Raw genomic sequence first — 22,650 nt, 5'->3', positions numbered from 1 at the left:
GGTAGTATATGTTTACTATTCTAACAATCACATACTTGCCTTGACTGCTTAATGGTAACCGGTATTGTGGAGTTGATATGAGTGCAGGTTGATATTAGGAAGTCACCATATCTATCCATATCTGAATCTAGCTCCATCCATCATAATATATAACAAAAGTGTTCAAAACCACAGTATTAGTGAAACAACTCTTTAGTAAATGATAACCACAACCAATTCACGTAACCAGAAAAGATCACGATAGACTGTCTTTCTGTAATCTGCAGGAGAGTCCAAGTCGCCTGTCCCACTGTCTGCCATTGACTGAGGACACAAAAAGTGTCTAACACCCAGCACTCACACCTCCTGGCTTACAATTCAGGTCTAGTGTCTTGGGGAGCATAATCATCCTAACTGTACTTCTGTGACATAAGCTGCTAATCAGTGCATGCTTGATATCCATTCTCAAATGAGAGCAACATAGTCTAGCTCTCTGCTGTAGGATCCCATGTTACTACTTCAGCTCTAACCGGTAGGCGCTCTCCCTATAATTCTGAAGAGGCCCCACTTCAGCCTTTACACGAAGGAGGGCACTGCATCTCTCAGACCTCATCTGGAGGAGGGTTTGGCATTATTCAGGAGAGATATTATGCATTTAGCTGTTGTTTGTGAATGTGCACTACATTACTGGAAAAATTACAAGCCCTGGATCTCATACCCTTCAAAGAATACCACATGGGTCAAAGGAGAATTGCCATGCCCACATGGCCATTGTATTTCTACATGCTCATGGCTCTTCACCTCTAGAAATGGTACACAATGTTTGGACAGAAAAATACCTTCAGTGTCTGCAGTAAAGGAGTGAAAGTCCAGCAGGATCAATCCCATCTAGCAAAGATGCACATCTTCAGAGCTTTTTCTGAATTAAGCATAGTAAGTTACAACAGAAAGATGACAGATGAGAACAGCAAAGCTCCAGTTATCAATCTAAAAGTTTGGAAGGCAAAGGCCATATAAAGATGTGCCAGCCTGGTCAGCAAATTAATTAAAGCTCCAGGACAGTTCTAATGATCTATAAGTACATGTTCTTAGGGACTTAGTGCCACCCTGTTGGTCTTTAGACGGCACCGGCATGCAAATGTCTTAGCTGGGCCACCTCATCTGAGAGTGATCTGAACATGATGTTAAACCATGCCTCCAATGGCATGTGGATACATGCATGTTTTCAGCATAAATTTGAATTTGTCACTTAAGGTGGGCCCGAAACTGTAAAGCAGCACCCTCATGTAACTATCAATTATCAAGGGGTGAGCAGTCATTGCTGACTTTTAAACATGTAGAAACACTGTGCTCATTCTCTGAAAACTAATGAGACTCCCACAGAAATAACAGAGGAATTGTGTTATCAACAGAATTGAAGTAAGGAAGTAAATAAAGCATTCATAGAGTGCAACGAATGCCGAGGCTTCTTAGCGCTGAGCTGTAATGAGTAATGGAACCTGTTGCAGAGTGATCATGTTTAAGTTTGCTTAGTTGGAAACAACCAGTTTGTAAGCATTCTCCTGAACAGGGGTCTGTTTAATTGTAGCCTGATTGCGACCCTCAACGAATTCCAGAGTTTAGCTGCCCCATAAGAGAGGGGTTTTGCCCCCCACCGAGCTCTTTGGATTTTTGGGACCTGGACTAGTCCTTTATTGGCTGATCTGTGGTCTTGGCACAGGATGTGCCAACGAAAAAGTTGCTGTAGGTCCAATGAACCACCTCCATACAGTGCTGTGTGCACCAGGCTCAGTGTTTTATATTCGATGCGTTTCTGGAGTGTAAGCTAATTAAGCTCCTTATACTTTTGGAGATGGGATGGTATTTCGGGATGTTGAGTAGCACCCGAGCTGTGGCATTCTGCAGAGATTGTAGTTTTAGTAATTGGCGTATGTCAATTCCTAGAAAAAGCACATTGCAGTAATTGATTCTCGAGAGAATCAGTGCTACTACCACAGCTTTGCGAAGGTCTTGGGGAATGAATGGAAGAATTGTACGCAGGACCTTTAAGAGGAAAAAACACGAGGTAGTCAAGAGATTGCATGGGCCTAAAAAATTCAACTGATTGTCAAACAAGACTCCTAGGTTCCTAGTCTTCCCAGTCGGTTAAGGACACTGCCCAGCCTCCACTGGCTACCACAACTGATTTCAGATTGATGGACTCTTTCTGAACTCCACAACCTCTGTGTTATCGGTGTTTGGTTTGAGCAAATTCAAGTGCATCCACTCAATAATGTGTTTCAGACTGTTTTGAAACCTCCCTGCACTGTTTCTACACTCAGGGATATAGATATTACTATCTGAGTGTCATCGGCATATGAGATCAACAAGAAACCGTGTGCTTTGATCAGTCTAGCCAGTGGAGTGACGAAAATGTTGAACAGGGTTAGTGATAAAGTTGATCCTTGCTGGACTCCACAGGGGAAAGAGAGAACGCCTCCGATGTCAGGTTACCCCAGCACAACCTCTGTTCCCTAGAAGTCAGATACGAGGTGAGTAAGCTTGGACCTATTCCTTTGATTCCTATTTCCTTCTGTTAGAAAGGCGATCCCGGGGGAGGCAGAAGATGTCTGACTGACTGCCCCTAGGTCCACCCCTCCGTCTAGAAGTAGCCGAGCGTTATCGAGAGGCCTCCTGGGTGAGGGTCCTCTCCTAGGATCGTACAGCAGAGTAACCACACCACTACAAATGGACACCACACAAGAGGATAAGTTCTTAGGCTTTATCAGGAATAAAGGTTTTTGTCTTCAGCGATATTTACAGGCAGATCGAGGGATCTGAAAAGTCTCGTAAAATAGGGACAGGGTAGCGGGACAGTCTCAGTGCTGGTGAAGGAAGGGATACCCTGCGCACAGCTCTCAATCCTCGAGCCGGGGGGTTCCGAGAGGTCGAGCCGCGGCAGCGCCAGCAGGACTCGACAGGTGGTCTTTAACGGAGAGGGGGCCGCGGCAGCGCCAGCAGGCCTCGAGGTGGTTTCGGCGAGGATGGGCCGCGGCAGCGCCAGCAGGCTCCAAAGATGGTTCAGCGAAGATGGACCGCGGCAGCGCCAGCAGGCTCCAAAGATGGTTCAGCGAAGATGGACCGCGGCAGCGCCAGCAGGCTCCAAAGATGGTTCAGCGAAGATGGACCGCGGCAGCGCCAGCAGGCTCCAAAGATAGTTTCAAGCTTCAGGGCAATGAGTTCTACTCGGGGTCAGCCGCGACAGCGTCAGCAGGGCTCTTGACTCCAGGATACAACTGCCGTCCTACTCCAGGGCTGGCCCAGATATAGGACTGGAGTCCTTTGATGTCCGGACCCTCGCGCCTGGGGGTCAGAGGGGCCGGGATGGTCGTGTCCAGACACCCAGCAGGGGGGTGGAGCCAGCGCCCAGGGAGGCCGGGGGTGATCGATACCAGGCGTCCGAGGAAGGCTGGAGGGCCATCGAAACTCCCCTCCTCTTGGATCCGTTGAGTGGCCACTCTACCACCCGGAGGGATCTCGGTGCCTCGATGTCGGAGCTTCGCTGGGGCTTTGGCCGGGGCCGAGGCCACGTGCTCGGGACGTGATGGGCCCAAGATGGAGTCGGGCGAGGCCTCGTGCTCGTAACGTGATGGGCCCAAGATGGAGTCGGGCCTGTAGAGGTGGTCCGGAGGGGTAGCCGGACCGGCAGGGTTGGGGCGTGCAGGGTTCGCCGGGTTCCAGGGGGGAGAGCCGTGGGTTGCCAGGGTGGTTGCTCTCATCGGTAGTTCGTGTAGGGTCGTGCCAAGGGGGCGACCGTGGCTCGATGGCGGGCCGATGGCATCCTGGGTCTTCCATGCGGGAGGGGTAGGACCACGCCATGAGGCCGGGTCCAACACACGTCCCCTCCAGCTGAAGGCAGGGGAGAGTCACCCATCTTCTTGGGGGTTCTCCTCGCCGAGGCGGAAAAACCGGGACAGGCCATCAGCATTGGCGTGGTCATTGCCAGGGCGGTGCTTCACAGTGAAGTCCATCCCTTGAAGGGAGATGGACCATCATAGCAGCTTTGGGTTCTCGCCCCGCATCTGCATCAGCCACCGCAGGGGCCGGTGGTCGGTCTGTACCCGGAAGTGGGTACCGAAGAGGTAGGGCCGGAGTTTCTTTAGGGCCCACACGACGGCGAAGGCTTCCCTCTCGATGGTGCTCCATCGTTGTTCTCTAGCCAGCAGGCGCCGACTGATGAAGGCCACGGGAAGGTCGACTCCCTCAGGGTTTACTTGTGATAGGACCGCCCCAATGCCGTGCTCCGAGGCGTCGGTTTGGACCACAAACTCTCGGCTGTAGTCGGGGGCCTGGAGCACAGGGGCGGTGCACATGGCAGTCTTCAGTGTCTCGAAGGCTGCTTGGCACTCGGGGGTCCAGTGCACCTTCTGTGGTAGTCGTTTGGAGGTCAGTTCTGTGAGGGGCCCCACAATGCTCCCATAGTCCTTGATGAAGCGCCGATAATATCCAGTGAGCCCCAGGAAGGCTCGGACTGCTGTTTGGGTGGCCGGGGGCTCCCAGGCCCGGATGGCGTCAATCTTTGGCTGGAGGGGAGCCACCTGGCCGCTCCCTACTGGGTGCCCCAGATAGGTCACGGACCCTTGGCCTATCTGGCACTTGCTGGCTTTTATTGTCAGTCCGGCCCGTCGGAGGGCCGTCAGGACCTTCCAGAGGTGTGTCAGGTGCTCGTCCCAGTGGAGGCTGTACACCGCAATATCGTCCAGATATGCGGCACTGAACTCTTCTAGCCCCGCCAGCACTCTATTTACCAGTCTCTGGAAGGTGGCCGGAGCGTATTTCATGCCAAAGGGCATCACTTTGAAGTGGAAGTGGCCGTCGGGGGTCGAGAAGGCAGATCGCTCTTGTGCCCCAGGGGTGAGGCCGATCTGCCAATACCCGGCCGTGAGGTCGAAGGTGCTGAGATACTTGGCGGCCCCCAGGCGATCGATCAGTTCATCTGCCCGGGGGATGGGATGGGCGTCGGTCCTGGTGACGGCATTCAGCCCCCGGTAGTCGACACAGAACCGGAGCTCCGGGGGTGCGCCGGGGGCGGCGGCTTTAGGGACCAGGACAACAGGACTGGCACAGGGACTGTTTGAGGGTTCGACTACTCCCAGAGCTAGCATCTTGGCAACTTCGGACTGAATGCAGGCCCGAACTCGGTCGGGAACTCGAAAAGCCCGGTGTCATACAGGCAGGCTGTCCCCAGTGTCTACATCGTGGACACACCACCGAGTGACCCCGGGAGTGAGGGACAATAGGTCTGCAAATTGCCCCAGCAGCCGCCGGCAGTCTTGGTGCTGTTCTGGGGTCAGGGTAGGGGAGAGCGTGACCCCTTCGATGGAGCCGTCCCCCTCGGTGGTGCTCAGGAGATCTGGTAGAGGCTCGGAGTCATCTTCCGCTCTGTCATCTGTAGCTAGCAGCAGGCTCAGTTCAGGGCGGGCAAAGTGAGGCTTGAGCCGGTTGGCGTGTAGAACCCGGAGGGGGTTCCGGGGGGACTCCATGTCCACCAAGTAAGTGACGGGGCTCTTGCGCTCCACCACCTTGAAGGGCCCCGTCCATTTGTCCTGGAGGGCACAGGGTTCGACCGGGGACATGACCCAGACCTGCTGGCCCGGCTCGAACTCGATGGACGAGGCGTTCTGGTCATACCAGCGTTTCATCTCCTCCTGACTGGCCTCAAGGTTGGCCTCGGCAAGCTCCCGGAACTTCCGAGTCTGGTTGCGGAGGGTCAGGAGGTACCGGTAGACATCCGGTGGTGCATCTCGGACAGCCGTCTCCCAGCCTTCCTTGACCAGGCTGAGGGGACCTCGGACAGGATGTCCATACAACAGTTCGAAGGGGCTGAACCCCAGGGACTTCTGGGGCACCTCTCGATAGGCAAACAGGAGGCAGGGCAGCAGGACATCCCATCTACGTCGTAGCGGCTCTTCTAGGAACTTGATCATCCCCTTCAGTGTTCGGTTAAACCGCTCAACAAGTCCATTTCCTTGGGGGTGGTACGGGGTGGTGAACTTATATGTGACCCCGCACTGTTGCCACAGGGACCGCATATATTTAGATATAAAGTTTGTGCCCCGATCACTCACGACCTCTCGGGGGAAGCCGACTCGGGAGAAGATCCCCATTAATGCTCGGCCCACCACGGGTGCCGTGATGGTTCGGAGGGGGATGGCTTCGGGATAGCGGGTGGCATGGTCCACCAGAACGAGGATGAAGTGGTGTCCCTGAGAGGTGCGGGGGTCTAAGGGCCCCACTATGTCGATCCCCACTCGCTCGAAGGGGGTGGTTACCACGGGAAAAGGTTGGAGCGGGGCTTTGACTTTCCCCCCGCTTTTCCCGCTGGCTTGACAAGTCGGACAAGTTCTGCAGTGGTTGCTTACGTTGTTGCGCATTTTCGGCCAGTAAAAATGGGTCACCAGGCGGCTGTAGATTATGTCCTGCCCCAGGTGCCCGGCGAGGGGTACGTCATGTGCCAGGTTCAAGAGGAAGTCTCTGAATCGGAGGGGGACGACCAGTACCCGGCTGGCTCCCAGTTCGGCAATCTTCTGCTCACTGTAGAGGAGGTCGTGGTCCCAATAGACCCAGTGGTACCCCGAGGGGTCTCCGGCGGCTTGAGTGGCGGCTTGTTGTCGGATTCCCTCGAGAGAGGGACAGGTTCTCTGTTCCTGCCGGAACGGCTCGCGGGTGGGGCCACCTTCTTGGCGCCATTGAGCTAGTTCGGGAAGGTGGTCGAGCTCGGTGAGGTCTTCAGGGTTGGGCCCCTGGGGCCCGGGTTCAGGGTCGGCGTCTTCGGGGACGGCGAGCGGCGGAGGTGCGGGCCACTCCGGTTCTTCAGGCGGGGTGTCGCCGTTCGGGGCGGAGGCCCGGGCGGTCATGGATCGAGTGGTCGCACATACCCACTCGGGTAGGCCTAGCATCCCCAGATGCTCTCTCTGCTCGACGTGGGCCCAGGGGGAACTTTCCAGGTCATTCCCGAGGAGGCAGTCCACAGGGGCATCGTCCCGGACAGTCACTTTCAGCATGCCGGACACCCCTCCCCATTCGAAGGGGATACGTGCCATCTGGCACAAGCTCTCGGAGTTGTCCGCCGACCGTACTGGGCACAGGACGTTGGGTAGGATTTGTTCAGGGGTCACCAAAATTACAGCGGACCGCCGTCACACTGGCTCCAGTGTCGCGGAGGGCTTCGGCCCGGTGTCCATTAATGGTGACCCATTGGCGGTACTTCTGTGTGTTGCCTGGGATCGGGGCTCGGGGGATCATGTCTCTTTCGCCCAGGCACACCAAGGACATAGCGGCGGGCTCCCACTCGGCCTGCTCGGGGTCGTCGTCCTCTTCCTCGCCTCTTTCTTCACCCAGGGCGGAGGCCGCTATCTGGCGGTTTGGAGGACCGGTGGTGCCGGGTCGTTGGTTCATCGGGCAGAGGGGATCATTAGCATAGTGACCCGGCCGCTGGCATCTGTGGCAAGTAACGTTCGGGCGGGGCCCCGTTCGTGCTGGAGGGGCCCCCCTTCGGCCCAGGGCTGGTGAAGTGGAGGTAGGGGAGGACCCCGTGGGGGCGTCTCGGCCCCTGCTCTGGCCTCCTCCGCCGCGTCGTGGTCGGTGGTTCCCCGGGGATCCCCGGCCGTAGTCTCCCATCGGGCTCCGGGGGACTCGGGTGCTCACCCATCTATCAGCCTCGACAGCGAGTTTTCGTGGCTCTGTCAGTTTGCTGTCGAGGAGATGCTGCCGGAGTTCGATGAAGCAGTTGTTGGAAAGATGTTCCCATATAATGAGGTCGACCAACTGCTGGTAGGTGGTGACCTGACTGCCTTTGATCCACCCCTCGAAGGCTCTGCTATAAAAGTTCACGTATTCCACCCATGTGGTACCGGGGATTTTTTTACAGTCTCGGAATCGCTGCCGTACATTTCGGGGGTGAGTCCGTAGCGAGTGAGGAGGGCGGTTTTCATGTGTTCGTATGAGGTCATCTCGGCATCGGGAAGCTCTAGCAGGGCGTCCCTCCCTTCGTTGACGAACTTCCCCCATAGGCCGGCGCCCCAGTCCTTGAGGGGTACTCGATGGGCGGTCATGGCTACTTCATAGGCCTTGAACCACTGTTGGATGTCGTCGTGCTTATAGTACTCTTTGACGACATCCTTGGGTATGTGCACCTTCGTGTCCACAGGAGGGGGCAAGGTCTTGCCCCCGGAGGCACTGGCCTCGCTCGTTTTGGCTTTGATTTCGAGTTCCTTTAAGCCACGCTCATGCTCGAACGTGAGTTTCTTCTCTTTGAGGTCTCTTTGTCTTCGTTTCTCCTCCAGGTCTCCTTCCAGCCGTAGTTGCTCGAGGGCTATTTTTCTTTCCGCCAGCTGCAGTTCTCCGTCTAGCCGGAGTCGGGCGAGCTCCAATTCGTGGAGCCGGTTTCTCTCTCATTCTCGGGCGTCTTCGTGGGAGAGGCCCGTGTCTGTGTTTGCGGGTCTTTCCCCCGCTGGGGTCGTGTCGGTATCCGGGCGTCCGTTCGGGCCCGGGTTATCTTCATTCTGGGGTGGCGTGTCTCCGGCTTCCACCCATGTTTGCAGGGCCGATTTAAAGTCTTCCTTGGTGCTTAAGCCAGTGGTAGCGATGCCCAGGTCCTTGCAGAATTGCTTCAATTCCTTATGACTGTACTCTTCCATTTTTTCTTTCTGGAACTCTGCAGTCGGTCTGGTTTCTTTGGTAGTCATGGTCGCGGTGTGTTTCTGTCGGTAGCGGGTGAATCACTCTCTGTACGATTTGCGTTGGCTCGGATCCCACCGCTGCCACCAATGTTAGAAAGGCGATCCCGGGGGAGGCAGAAGATGTCTGACTGACCGCCCCTAGGTCCACCCCTCTGTCTAGAAGTAGCCGAGCGTTATCGAGAGGCCTCCTGGGTGAGGGTCCTCTCCTAGGATCGTACAGCAGAGTAACCACACCACTACAAATGGACACCACACAAGAGGATAAGTTCTTAGGCTTTATCAGGAATAAAGGTTGTTTGTCTTCAGCGATATTTACAGGCAGATCGAGGGATCTGAAAAGTCTCGTAAAATAGGGACAGGGTAGCGGGACAGTCTCAGTACTGGTGAAGGAAGGGATACCCTGCGCACAGCTCTCAATCCTCGAGCCGCGGCAGCGCCAGCAGGACTCGACAGGTGGTCTTTAACGGAGAGGGGCCGCGGCAGCGCCAGCAGGCCTCGAGGTGGTTTCGGCGAGGATGGGCCGCGGCAGCGCCAGCAGGCTCCAAAGATGGTTCAGCGAAGATGGACCGCGGCAGCGCCAGCAGGCTCCAAAGATGGTTCAGCGAAGATGGAACGCGGCAGCGCCAGCAGGCTCCAAAGATAGTTTCAGGCTTCAGGGCAATGAGTTCTTCTCGGGGTCAGCCGCGACAGCGTCAGCAGGGCTCTTGACTCCAGGATACAACTGCCGTCCTACTCCAGGGCTGGCCCAGATATAGGACTGGAGTCCTTTGATGTCCGGCCCCTCGCGCCTGGGGGTCAGAGGGGCCGGGATGGTGGTGTCCAGACACCCAGCAGGGGGGTGGAGCCAGCGCCCAGGGAGGCCAGGGGTGATCGATACCAGGCGTCCGAGGAAGGCTGGAGGGCCATCGAAACTCCCCTCCTCTTGGATCCGTTGAGTGGCCACTCTACCACCCGGAGGGATCTCGGTGCCTCGATGTCTGGGCTTCGCTGGGGCTTTGGCCGGGGCCGAGGCCACGTGCTCGGGACGTGATGGGCCCAAAATGGAGTCGGGCGAGGCCTCGTGCTCGTAACGTGATGGGCCCAAGATGGAGTCGGGCCTGTAGGGGTGGTCCGGAGGGGTAGCCGGACCGGCAGGGTTGGGGCGTGCAGGGTTCGCCGTGTTCCAGGGGGGAGAGCCATGGGTTGCCAGGGTGGTTGCTCTCGTCGGTAGTTCGTGTAGGGTCGTGCCCAGGGGGCGACCATGGCTCGATGGCGGGCCGATGTCATCCTGGGTCCTCCATGCGGGAGGGATAGGACCACGCCATGAGGCCGGGTCCAACACCTTCTGTCTCTATATTAATACTTTGTGGTTCACAGCACAATATCAAATGCTGCTGAAAGCTCCAATAGGATGCGGCTGGCTCTCCCACCACTGTCCAACTGTTTACGAATCTCCTTGGTAGCCATGGCTAAAGCTGACTCCGTTAAGTGACGTAGTCTGAGACCATGTTGGGTGGAATCTAGCGGGTCGTTGGATTCTAGGTAACCAGTTAACTCCTGATTGCTGGATTTTTCTAGAATTTTAGCCGCCAGCATTAAACAGGATATAGGTCGGTAGTTTTTTACTTCAGTGGGTTCAAGTGAGGGCTTCTTCAAAATGGGTCTGGTACAGGCATTCTTCCATGAAGAGGGGAATGTGCCTGACATACAAACGTTGTTTAGGAGAGGGGCCAAGAAGGTGCTCACCCTGTCCGAGGCCATATGAAGTATGGTGTGGGAACAGGAATCCACGGGGAGCCAGATTTCGTAGCTTGTAACAGTTTACTTACTATCTCCTGAGTTAGCGGTGAGAAACCTAACAGCTGGCAAGAGGAGGGCTTATCCAGGATTATGGCCTCAGTTAACCTCCCGTTATCTGTGTCATCGGTGTTTACTGCAAGCTTGTTATAGACCTTTTGGACTTTAGCATGGAAGAAGTTTGTCATCGCAGAAGGCTTGATCTGGAGAAAATTGATTAGCCTGCTGCAGTTTGTACAGAATGGTAATGGTTTTAAACAGTTCTCTCGATTAACTTTTTGCCGCCTCTATTTTAGTGGTAAAATAATTATTTTTGGCGCCAATTATTGCTTCTTTGTATTCCTCTAAGGCTAGTTTATAGTCCAGTTTCCCCTGCTCATTTTAGTCAGATCTCCAGATGTGTTCTAAAGCGCCTACATTTGGATTCAATGACTTTAAGTTCTGTACTGTACCATGGTGCCGAAGGTTGAATTCTTCGTTGTTTACTTGTTTTTTCTGTGGCCAGTAGGTTTACTGCTGATCTGGTCCAATTATCGAAATTATCAGCAGCCTTATTGTTGTCTGGAGCTAGGCAAGGGTGGTATCAATCAAGAGCTTCCTCCAGATTATCTTTGTTGATTTTATGCCATGGCAATCTGCTTTGTAATGTCACTTTCCTCTCCGGTCAAAGGAGCGTACAGAAAATTGCCTTATGATCTGTCCACGTTAGTGGTAAAATTTTATCCAAGCTAATATTGGGGTTGTTCATAAAGATGCCATCCGAAGTACGGCTGGCATTCTGAGTGGACCCAGTGACAATATGGGTCAGCCCAAAACCCTCCATGTTACCTGATAGGGTGGACGTATCTGCACTGTTCCCACACTTGAAGGTAGAAGGAATGGTCTAACCGGACACACATAGTGGTATGTCCCTTATGTCCTGCTCCGATAAGCGTGGCTCAAATCCACCCGAGTGACTTACAGCACTCACCTATTATTACCCAGTAATAAGCCAGCCGGACAGTGGAGAAGAATAAAAACAATTAGTTTTATTAGGCCATAAGCTCCCATATGAGAGGGCCCTGTTCGACCTCACCCCTAAGAGTGCGCCGAGAAGGACTGGCTCACGTCATTACAGTAACACATTATAATACGAAAAGCAGAGTAAGACACGCCCATTTGTGGAAAAGTACTGAACCCCTGAGATGGTGAACAATGGTCTCATACAGTAGGCATCTGCACCTGGAATTGCAACATTCTCCTATCAACCCCCAAGGACACGGAGCCAGGCTTAAGCATCTCCAGCACATGAGAACAGAGTGATAAGGGGTTTCGCTGGTAGTTTCAGTCACAGTGGGCCGAGAGGCAAAACTGCTGACATGTGGAATATTCCTATTCCTACGGGAGGGGGGATGAGCAAGTGCAACTCGCACGAATAGGGAGATGCTTCAAAATGGTGGCACACAGGCTAAGCTAAGAACACTCTGTAATAATATCTCACGCATAAATGAGCAACTAACATTAGAATATAAACGAAATGCATTAGCAAATATATCAATTGTTAGACACACTCTGCTAACTTATAGGTATAATTAGAAAGTGGGCGGGGTAGGGAAACTGAAACCTATCAGACCCTCCTTTTAGCAAGTGTGGCTAACATAAATGATACCTTTATTAGCCAAAAGGAGAATCTTTACATCAAGTCTAAAGGCCAGCATAACATATTAATCAAGAACATCATCATCAATAAGCATCAGCCAGCGGGGATCATAAAGTTCAAGATCATTGGAAACAGGGAATTGTTTTGTCCGTCTTTTAGAAACTCGTATGTTACTGGCACACATAGAGCAGCAAGGAGGAAGGCAGTACACGCAAAGGCAACATGTCAGAAGGACACCAACTACTCCTACTAAACCCATCAGTATTTTCCAACCCCAGAAGGAGAAAACGCCCCACAACCATGTCTGCAAGGACCAGGTACCAGTGTCCTGATGGAGTTCGGCTGCCAACCTATGGAGTTTCTGTACAGCTAAATTAACCGTCGGGGCGGAGTCAGGGATATACACACAGCAAGAGGTCCCGATGATGCGACAAGCTCCACCCCTATCTGCAAGGATGACGTCAAGCACCATCCGATTTTGGATCGTGAATAATCTCATAGCCTGCATCTCAAGAGACATATTTGCTGCAATGTCAGCCTCCGTAGTCACCACCTTTTCCATCACCCTCGACAGACGCCTAATGGCTCTACTATTAAAGATAGGACCCCAGAATGGTAACAAACCCTTCGAGAAGTCTGTGAATTGTTGCCCAGAAGTGTCAGTCTGATCGACGTCCTCCACCTGGAGGTCCCTCCTTTTGCGCGGTCCTTCCATGACGGCAAACCTTCGGTGAGTTTTATGATAATCTGAAGGTGCCACATAAACAGGTGGAAGTAAGTACGCCAAGTAACATGTTCCACCCCAACCCTCAGGCAACCACAAATACCCATTATTTCCACATACAAAATAGATATTCGGGGGGTAACCATTGAAGGACTGAGGGGCAGGCGAATCGAGGCAGTCACATTGCAAAGGCTGTCACCCACTTTAATCGGACCTCTACCCTGAATACAGAAGTAAGGTGAGGGCCCAACTGTCGCTAGGGCTACCAGAGAATGACTAGTACTATTTGCTGCAGGGGAATGTCTGTATGCTAGGGAAGAGTTCAACTGTAGGAAACTCTCTCGCACTTTGTCAGTGTCGTTAGGCATCATGAATCGTTCTACCTTTTTCGAGCAGGTCTCTAAGAATTTTTGGTCAAAACGTCCATCGGTATACAACCGTCCAAGGGATGAAGGGGGCAGAGGGCGTACTCGCATTGTCAGTGTTGACCCACTACCAGGGAGTCGTGGGGACAGAGAATCAGGCTGCTGAAAGAACTTTACCATGCCTATCAGGGTATACCAGCCCACACAGCTATTCACAGGAGTCAATTGAAGTGCCAGTAACCTGTCCTTCTTATATGCAGCAGAAGGAAGCAACCCACAGACCCAGCAGTCTGTCACATTATACACAGCATGAGCATGATGTAGAGTTTTTATGAAAACATTATCACGATAGCCCTTTCTCATACATTGTTCACCATAATCGACAGTGATCATATTATGTTCTGGCAAAGTAGAGGGAGTAGGAACCAGCTTGTGGACAGGGTAAGCTTCATCCAGAAAGAACAATATTCCAAGTATTATCAAAAATATAATAATGAACACCACAATAGCCACAATTTTGCCTTGTCGCGGCAGAGCATGCCATGGGGAATCTGGTTCGGATCTGCGAGGAGCAGCAAAAGGCTGTTCCTCCTCAGGGATAGGACGGCCAAAGGGATACATGTCTCCTAATTAACGGACTAAGGGATACCCTAAAATTTCAAAACACTAGGGGCTCTACTAAAAAGTTCCAGACACTCCAAAACCAGCCAGAGGGGTGCTTCGCCCTTCAAAGGGCTCTTCTCCCTATGTCCGTTAAAGCCTCATAGGCAGGGTTTTCAGTCTTGCAACCCTAATCCCTCGACGGAGTCGCACAACTGCAGCAACTCAGGAGCACTGAACTTGGGCCCACACACAACTCTAGCGTTCCGTTCAGCAGTGTCTCAATAGTGCACCAGGGCTCTTTCAGCAGTCCATCCCTATCGCTAGACTAACCTGTTCAAAATAGTCCACCTCTAATCCCTATCTCAGCCCTTCTTCCAGTGCTCAGTTCTTTCGCCTCTCTTTTCTGGGCCGCAAGTTATAGCGAGTGCTCCCTCGCACTTCAGGATCTGTAAACAGAATTGGTGAATCACTTTCAAAAGGGGTGGCTTCCGTTGTTTGTGCACTGCGACCAAAAGAAGCCTCGCTACTTGTACTCAGGGCTGGCCTCCGTGCGCTCTCGTTGTGTTCCCCCTCTGTCAGTAAAGCATCAGAGAAGGGGATATATCTGGGCACACGCTCGGTCTTGTGATCTGCAACGCCACCTCAGATCCACGCATCATAAGGTAGAGGTAGAGGAACTTTCTTCACGTGGGAGGCGTGTGTCCACGCCTTCCGGCCCTCCACTCGAAGTGCGGTGCGGGTGGTGAGGAGCACCAACTTAGGCTCGGACCATCTAGGCTCCAAACAGGACTTCCGCTGGTATTTCTTCACCACGACCCAGTCCCCTGGGTGGATGTCGTGGCCCGGCCCCTCAGGCAACGGCTTCAGCGTGTCTGCTACCTGCTGATGAATAGAACGAAGATCTTTAGTCAAAGCGTACAGATAATCTGTCAACAAAGGATATTCAATCTCTGAGAAACATTTGGGTCTAGGAACACCCCATACATTGGCGGGCCTACCAAATATAACTTCATGGGGAGAAACTCCTGTCTTAGAATTCACTGTTACTCTTGTGGAAAGCAAGGCAAGGGGAAGCGCGTCTGGCCAACGCAGCCCTGTACTCTCCTGTATCTTGGCCATTTTTAACTTCAATGTACCGTTAAATCTTTCAACCAAACCCGCCGCCTGTGGATGTTGGGCTGCGTGGAATTTTTGAGAGATTTGTAATCCCTTACAGATCTGTTTCATCAGTTCAGCATTGAAGGACGTGCCGTTATCGCTCCAGATCACCCTGGGTAAACCATACCTACTAAAATACTCCTTGATCAACATCTTAGCTGTCGATATGGCTGTACAGTCCTTTGTTGGAAAAGCCTCCACCCACCTACTGAATGAGCATACCACCACAAGGACGTATTTAAGGTTATTCACCCTTTCCATTTCAATGTAATCCATCTGTATCACTTCAAAGGGGTAGGATGGAGGTGCGAAATTGCATACAGGGACGGGTGTTCCCTTCCCAGGATTATGTCTTAAGCAAACCATGCACTGCTGTACCAAATGTGTCGCCACCCTGGAAATGTTCTTATTACTCCACACCGGATCTAATAATTTACATATCCCCTTTGTACTTATATGAGCTGGCCCATGTGCCATCGTCACTACTGGGAGGACGTATGCATTCGGGAGCAACCATCGACGTTTGTCTGACACATCCATCCAACACTCATCCGAGTCCAACCGCCCCCCTCCATCCTTCCATTGTTTCAACTCCTCTTCAGTTGCTTTCTCTTGTATGTTCCGCACACTCTGTACAGTGTCTGCAAACATGTTAAAGTCTGGTACCCACCTAGCTGGTCCTGCCACAAACATTCGTGGAAGTTTTGTCCTAGCAGTTTCTTTAGCTGTTTGGTCTGCAAATGCATTTCCTCGTCCTACATCATCCACCACTGCCTTGTGTGCACTACACTTGATCACAGCTAATTGTTTGGGAAGTGTCAGAGCTGTCAACAGTCGTAATATCAATGGGCCATTTTGAATTTTCTGTCCATGTGATGTCAAAAATCCCCTCTTTGCCCACAGTCTCCGATAACTATGAGCCACGCCAAGGGCGTATTGGCTGTCCGTGTAAATGTTCACATCCAATCCTTCACTTAATTCACACGCTTGCATCAATGCTATTATCTCTGCAGCTTGAGCTGAATTGTACGGGACTCTAGAAGTCTCTACCACTGTTTTTAAAGTCGTGACTGCGTATGCTGCCGTTGTGGTACCATCTGCTAATTTAAAACAGGACCCATCAACATACAGCTCCCCATCGGGATCATCGAGGGGCTTATCTGTTAAATCTACTCTTCCCTTTGTTTCCTCCTCTGTCCGAAACAGGCAATCATGGACCTCATCGTCTTTCTCATCTGAAGGGAGGGGTAATAGCGTGGCTGGGTTCAGGGTGGCACATCTTTTTATCGTTACATGTGGTGCAAATAATGTCATGTCATAACCCGTTAGACGAGCACTAGTTAAATGCTGCGTCTGTGTCCTGTTTAGCAAAATGTCCACGGCATGTGGTACCATTACTGTGAGGGATGAGCTCAGTACGAGCCCTGCCGATTGTCTTATCGAGACCGCAGCAGCCGCTGTAGCCCTTAGACAGCTCGGCAGTGCTCTTGCCACGTTGTCAAGCATAGCAGAGAAGTAAGCACAAGGTCTCTGTTTCCCGCCAAAACTCTGAGTTAGGACAGACAGCGCGCAACCTTCCGCCTCGTGCACGTAAAGTACAAAGGGCTTCTGGTAATCAGGTGTTCCCAAGACAGGTGCAGAACATAAAGCAGTTTTTAATGACTCAAATGCTTCCTGACATGCTGGAGTCCAAGGTAGAGGTTCGCGCACTTCTTTAGTAGTCAGATACAGAAGGGGTTTTGTTAGTAAAGCATAATTAGGTATCCACTGGCGACAGTACGATGTTATGCCCAAAAATGCGCGCACCTCTCGCTGCCTGTTAGGTATAGCCATGTTAGTTATCGCCTTGATGCGCTCCGGCGTCAGCCTTCTCCCCTCATTCGATAGGAGATGACCGAGGTAGGTAACCTCCTGTCGACAGTATTGGAATTTAGGAAGAGACACCTTGTGTCCCTTACAGGCCAAATGATGCAACAATTTAACGGTAGACTCACGGCATCCATCCTCTGTATCTGAGGCAATGAGAATATCATCTACATACTTCAACAAGACATTCCCCTGTGGGAGCTCCAAATCATCCAACTGTGCTTTCAGAGCTTGACTGTAAATACTGGGACTTTCCGTATAACCTTGGGGAATTCTACAAAATCTAAAGCTGCGGCCAGCCAATGAGAATCCGAAGAGATAACGGCTATCTGGATGCACAGGGATACTAAAGAAAGCATTCTTAAGGTCCAGTACAGAAAAATACTTAGCTGTAGAAGGTATCATGGTCAAAATAGTGGTGATATCGGAGACCACCGGATACTGAGGCTCAACCACCTTGTTAATGTGGCGTAAATCAATCACAAAACGATAGACATCAGGTGTACCCTCGCCTACATCACCTGAGGGTCTCTTAAGTATCGGAAGGATGGGGCTATTGCAACTGTTAGAATCTGTTTCTTCTACTACCCCAGACCGGATCAAGTCCTGTATTATTTGCAGCAGAACCCTCTCCCCATCCCTAGATATTTTATACTGGGGTATCCGAGGCAACTTCGCTCCCACCTTAACTTTTATGGACACTGGGTCAATGTCCATCTTCCCCACATCAGTATCGCTGCTGGCCCACAGACTCCCAGGAACACCCTCCAACTCAACCGGGAGGGGCTCATCTTTTGAGAAACACTGCTGTGCACGCACGACAGAAGGACCCATCGTGAGGTACACACCGTCTGGAGAACAGTAAATTGTAGCATTCAATCTTTTCAACAGGTCCAAACCCAATAAATTCTCACCACAATTTGATGTTAAAAGAAAAGGAGAGTCAACAGTGAAAGGGCCAATCGTAAGTGCAAGAGGCTTAGAGATGGGGCTAACCACTGGGGTACCGGAGAATCCCACAGAAATGTTAGTCTTGCCAGACAGAGCCGCCCCGGGGATCTGGGAATGTGCCACAGAACTTTTCGTAGCACCTGTATCCACAAAAAATTTCTGAGGGGATCCCGACAAGTCTGCCGTTACATAAGGCCCACGTTGATCAACATCCACAGAAACAGGTCCCTCGCTCTGCCCTACGCTGTCCTAGTTATAAGAAAATCCTGTCAGGTCATCCATAGCATATGCATCGTTATAGTACTGCCGATCTCTGTAATCGTCACCCTCCTTTTGAAAGTGTTGCCTGTCTCTTCCCCCGTCGAAGTAATTCCCACCCGGTCTCCTGCCTTCTTCAGACTGCCTATTATCCTTGTTCGCGTCTCCCCGTCCCCGTCCCCTGCCCTGTCCAGCAGTGGACCGGAGCAGTGGACAGTCTTTCCACCAGTGCCCCTCCTGTTTGCAGTTGGCACACTGGTTCTGGCCCAAATGCTCTCTTTTCTCTCCCCTTCCGTAGCTACCTCCTCCTCGACCAGCCGCCATGGGCGGGGCTCCACGTCCCCGTCCCTTCGCCACTTGCTGCAATAACACCTTTGTCTTCAAATCCTTCGCCTTCTTTTCTTGCCTGTCCTTATTTTCATTTTCCCTATGCTCGTAATACTGGGCCATACTCAGAATCCCAGAGGGAGTGGATGTCGTCCATGTACTCTCTGACGCTTGCAATCGGGTTGATATCTCTTGCAACAGATTCGTTACGAATCTGTTAACAAAAAGTCGCAACCCGCCATCTTGAGATATATCCTGCCCGCTAAAATCCATGTACGTTTCCTCAAAACGGGTAAAGAAATCTGAAACTGCCTCATCCTTTTTCTGTCTGCAGGCCGTCAACTTGTCCCAATCTACCTTTTTAGGTGGGATGAGTGAATGCATATACTTTATTATTCGCCCTGGCAGCGCTAGTATCTCAGCCTTCGGTTTTTCTCCTGGCTTCCGTTCCTTATCCCAATCTTTGAACTCGTCCCAAGTACCACCCAGCTCTTCTACATGATCGGAACCCTTCACCTGTCTCCACACATCCACGGGAACCAATAATCCGAAAAATAATTCAATATCTGCTAAAGTCATGACCGTCGAGGAAGCTGCCTCTGTTAACTCCTTATAATAAGCCGTGGGATTTTTTCTCGAGTCAGGCAACTGAGCCTTCAAAGCTAATACCTCACTTCTTTTCCAGGGCGTATACACCCACTGTTCCTGGAAATGAGCGTCGATACGAGCTCGGGTCACAACCTGTGTTGTAGGGTCTCTTATCTCGGGTACCTCAGGGTGAAATATAGGATGCACTTCCCGCATCGGGTGTACTCCAGGGTAATGGGGTTCCCCCGCTTCTGGCAACTCGTTTCTATATTCTAACAGGAACCTCAGACTACGGAACACATCCTTTATTCCAGTGTTGGCCCTATAGGCATTATTCTTGATATCTCGGAGAATCGCTGGTGCCTCCCCACCATATCCTTGTTCCCACAACGCTATCAATGTCGTCGGCATATGCCACAAAGCATGTTGCTGCATCAGAGGCTCATAGTCTTTCATGGTAGACCAAATGTCTTCCAATGATTAAATGTTATTTCTGGCCCATTGGCAAGCTTGGTTGGCTACCATCGTCTTCTCATCCAACCCAATAGCCGAACGTGTAAGTAACTTCCGTACCTGAGTAAACAATCCGCCTCCCGCTCCTCTAGTGGGGGTCAGTAGCGCGCTCTGAGGGGTAGCACTGGCTGAAACAGCGGGAATAGCAGAATCAGTAGAGAACACCGGGGAGAGCACAGCGGGTACAATTGGGCTTGCCGCGGAGAAAGAGAGCAGGGGTGTAGTGACAGAGGGGGGAGTTCGTTCAGCCACGGAGGAAGCAGGTGCACCGGACAAGGGAGGGGCACCCATTTGGGGAACTGAAACCGCCGCCGAGGAGGTGGAATCCACCAACACATACAAAGACTGCGGGGCATATAGGGGAGGGGGTCGGGTGTTCAAAATGTCCTCCATCTCATCCTGTTCATCTTCTCTCACCACATAGCTCTTATTATCCAATAGCCTAAAACGTCTATCTGCGCGTTCAATTCGCTGTTCATTCTCTTTCTTAGTGGGTTCCCTAGCTTTCTGCGCCATCGTCTGTGCCGCTCTCTTTTGAATCACTTTCTCTTCCCTCATTTGCCGTTCTCGTACCTCCTTCTGCCACATCCGCAAAGAATCGAACATACTCTGGCGGCTGCGCTTAGCAAACAATCTATCTTGTAAATAATCTAACTTTGCCCCATCAAAAGAGCCAAGCAAAGGCCACTGTAAATCCACATTATCTTTGGTATATTTATGCCACAAAGTAGAAAACAAAATCGGGGGTAAGCCATGCTTAACATACATGTCGAAATTTGGAGAGCCCTCCACCGGGGCAGGTTGGCTCTCAGCCAATCTAACGTCTGAGACATCACCACAGCACCCTAAACACCGTAATTTACTGAAACACGGCATCCTGTTCTCACACAATCACACACTAGCAGAAAAACTCACACTTGCACACTTGCTCACTTACCGGTAGATCACACTCACAACTTCAATACACACTACCTCAAATCCTTACCAAAACACGTGTTACAAAATGGGACAAGGCCCGTCGACCAAGTCCTGGGGAACCTGGATCCTACCGCAGACCGAACAGCGCACACCCGCTATTCCGAGACTGGGGAACACATCCGTCTCCCGGGCAACACTACAGATCGGCATGCGCTACACCACGTGGGACTCAGTGCTCATCCCCTCGAACCACCACCCTAGGTGTTCGGGTGAGCCCCGAGATCCCTCCGTGGCAAGCCACCCGCCGCCTACAGTATTATCCAGTCGGATGACCACAAAACAACGTTCACCCAATCTCCGCCAAGTCTGTCAGAGCGCCACTTGCACTCTGAGTTCCCCAGAGCACACTAGCCCCAGGAGCACGCCGGCTCCTCCAATCACCAGAGACGCACCGGTCCCTCGGAGCACTCCGGCTCCTCCAAGCAACAGTCGGACCACTCACCTTCTATGCGCGGTACCAACTTCTACCGTTCTCCACCTCCGGCTGCCTGGACCAACACGGTCAGCTCCAAAGTTCCGCCTTCTGGACTCCGGCGTAGGATCATGGACCGGGACCTCTTCCGATGTGCCGACCAGAGGGTCCCCGGCCTTCTGCTACCCCCTTACGGGTGGGAAAGGTCCTAATCGCAGAGTTCCTGTTCGGGCGCCATCTGATAAGCGTGGCTCAAATCCACCCGAGTGACTTACAGCACTCACCTATTATTACCCAGTAATAAGCCAGCCGGACAGTGGAGAAGAATAAAAACAATTAGTTTTATTAGGCCATAAGCTCCCATATGAGAGGGCCCTGTTCGACCTCACCCCTAAGAGTGCGCCGAGAAGGACTGACTCACGTCATTACAGTAACACATTATAATACGAAAAGCAGAGTAAGACACGCCCATTTGTGGAAAAGTACTGAACCCCTGAGATGGTGAACAATGGTCTCATACAGTAGGTATCTGCACCTGGAATTGAAACATTCTCCTATCAACCCCCAAGGACACGGAGCCAGGCTTAAGCATCTCCGCTGGTAGTTTCAGTCACAGTGGGCCGAGAGGCAGAACTGCTGACATGTGGAATATTCCTATTCCTACGGGAGGGGGGATGAGCAAGTGCAACTCGCACGAATAGGGAGATGCTAGCTCACATAACATATTCCAAAGGAGGAAAAACTTTTTCTGTCCATTAGGCTGATCAAAATCTAAAGTGTGCAAAAGGTGAAGATGTTCCATGTGCCCTAACACTTGGTTACAAGCAGACGTTTAAGAAAATTGTAATGGAATTGCCATAACGCAATAAGCTGGTACTTGACCAGCAGGCTGGGATCCAAAGCGGTCAAGGGATTGTCAAGACCCATCTAAGTTCTGGCTATGCTTTCTCTTGTAGGAATAAAGCAACAAGCACGTTAGAGCTAGACTATCTGCCTTTAGGAGGACATAACATCATACAGATAAAGGAATGTCTTTATTGCCCATTCTTAGGAGGTGAATGCTGTGCTTTGATAACCATGTAGGCAGGGGGAGGAACAATAAGTGTGGATGTTAACATGTAGCAACTAAGTGTAACTCCTTAACAATAGCTACTGTCATCTAAACAACATACCTAACTCAATGTCTATTAATGGGTGGTGAGATACCATTTCATGAGCACAAGAAGAAGAAGAGGACAATAGGCACTGGAAGTAGGGGTGCTGGAGCACTCCCAAAATAGCCATGCACGAGTTAAAAATGCGAAAAAGCAATAAAAATGTAATTCAGTTTTTATTTGGTAATATTTACCGTGATTCAAAGTCAGAGGTCAAATGTCAGGCAATATCATCTGGCAAATGCCTGTTTATTCTTTTAATATGGAGATTGATGTTTGCTTTCTCAGACAGCAAAGTGAGATGATGTTGTAAAGTTATCTATGTGGCAATTCTGCAGGGGTACAGGGAGTGTAGGGAGTGTGAAAGGAAAGGCTGTAAGATGTCACTTTTTTCTAGCACACTACAATTTAAGCACCGTAAGTAAACTGTACAAATGTTTCAGAATATATAATCAGTTTAAAAATATTTTTTTTTGTTGCAATTTTAAAGAGTAATAGAAACAACTATTTTAATAGGATCAAAACAAATCTAGACATACTTTTTTCCTGAAAAACTATTTCCACACATTATCATTTGCGCGCTTTTATCAGTAAAGCTCTATGTCTGAGCAAATTTAGTGGCAATTTCAATGGGAAATT

The 22,650-nt window shown here is 51.3% G+C and overlaps 1 protein-coding gene across 1 annotated transcript in view; it reads left to right on the top strand.

Moving 5' to 3' along the window:
• LOC144782866 (HHIP-like protein 1) overlaps window positions 1–22,650 on the top strand; it is a 298,970-nt gene that overhangs the window by 209,830 nt on the left and 66,490 nt on the right. The gene's annotated exons all lie outside the window — the stretch shown is intronic.

Source organism: Lissotriton helveticus, chromosome 9 (assembly GCF_964261635.1).
Source record: "Lissotriton helveticus chromosome 9, aLisHel1.1, whole genome shotgun sequence".
Classification (NCBI taxonomy): domain Eukaryota; kingdom Metazoa; phylum Chordata; class Amphibia; order Caudata; family Salamandridae; genus Lissotriton; species Lissotriton helveticus.
The sequence above is the reverse complement of the archived record's forward strand: the minus strand, read 5'-3'. Positions and strand labels throughout refer to the sequence as shown.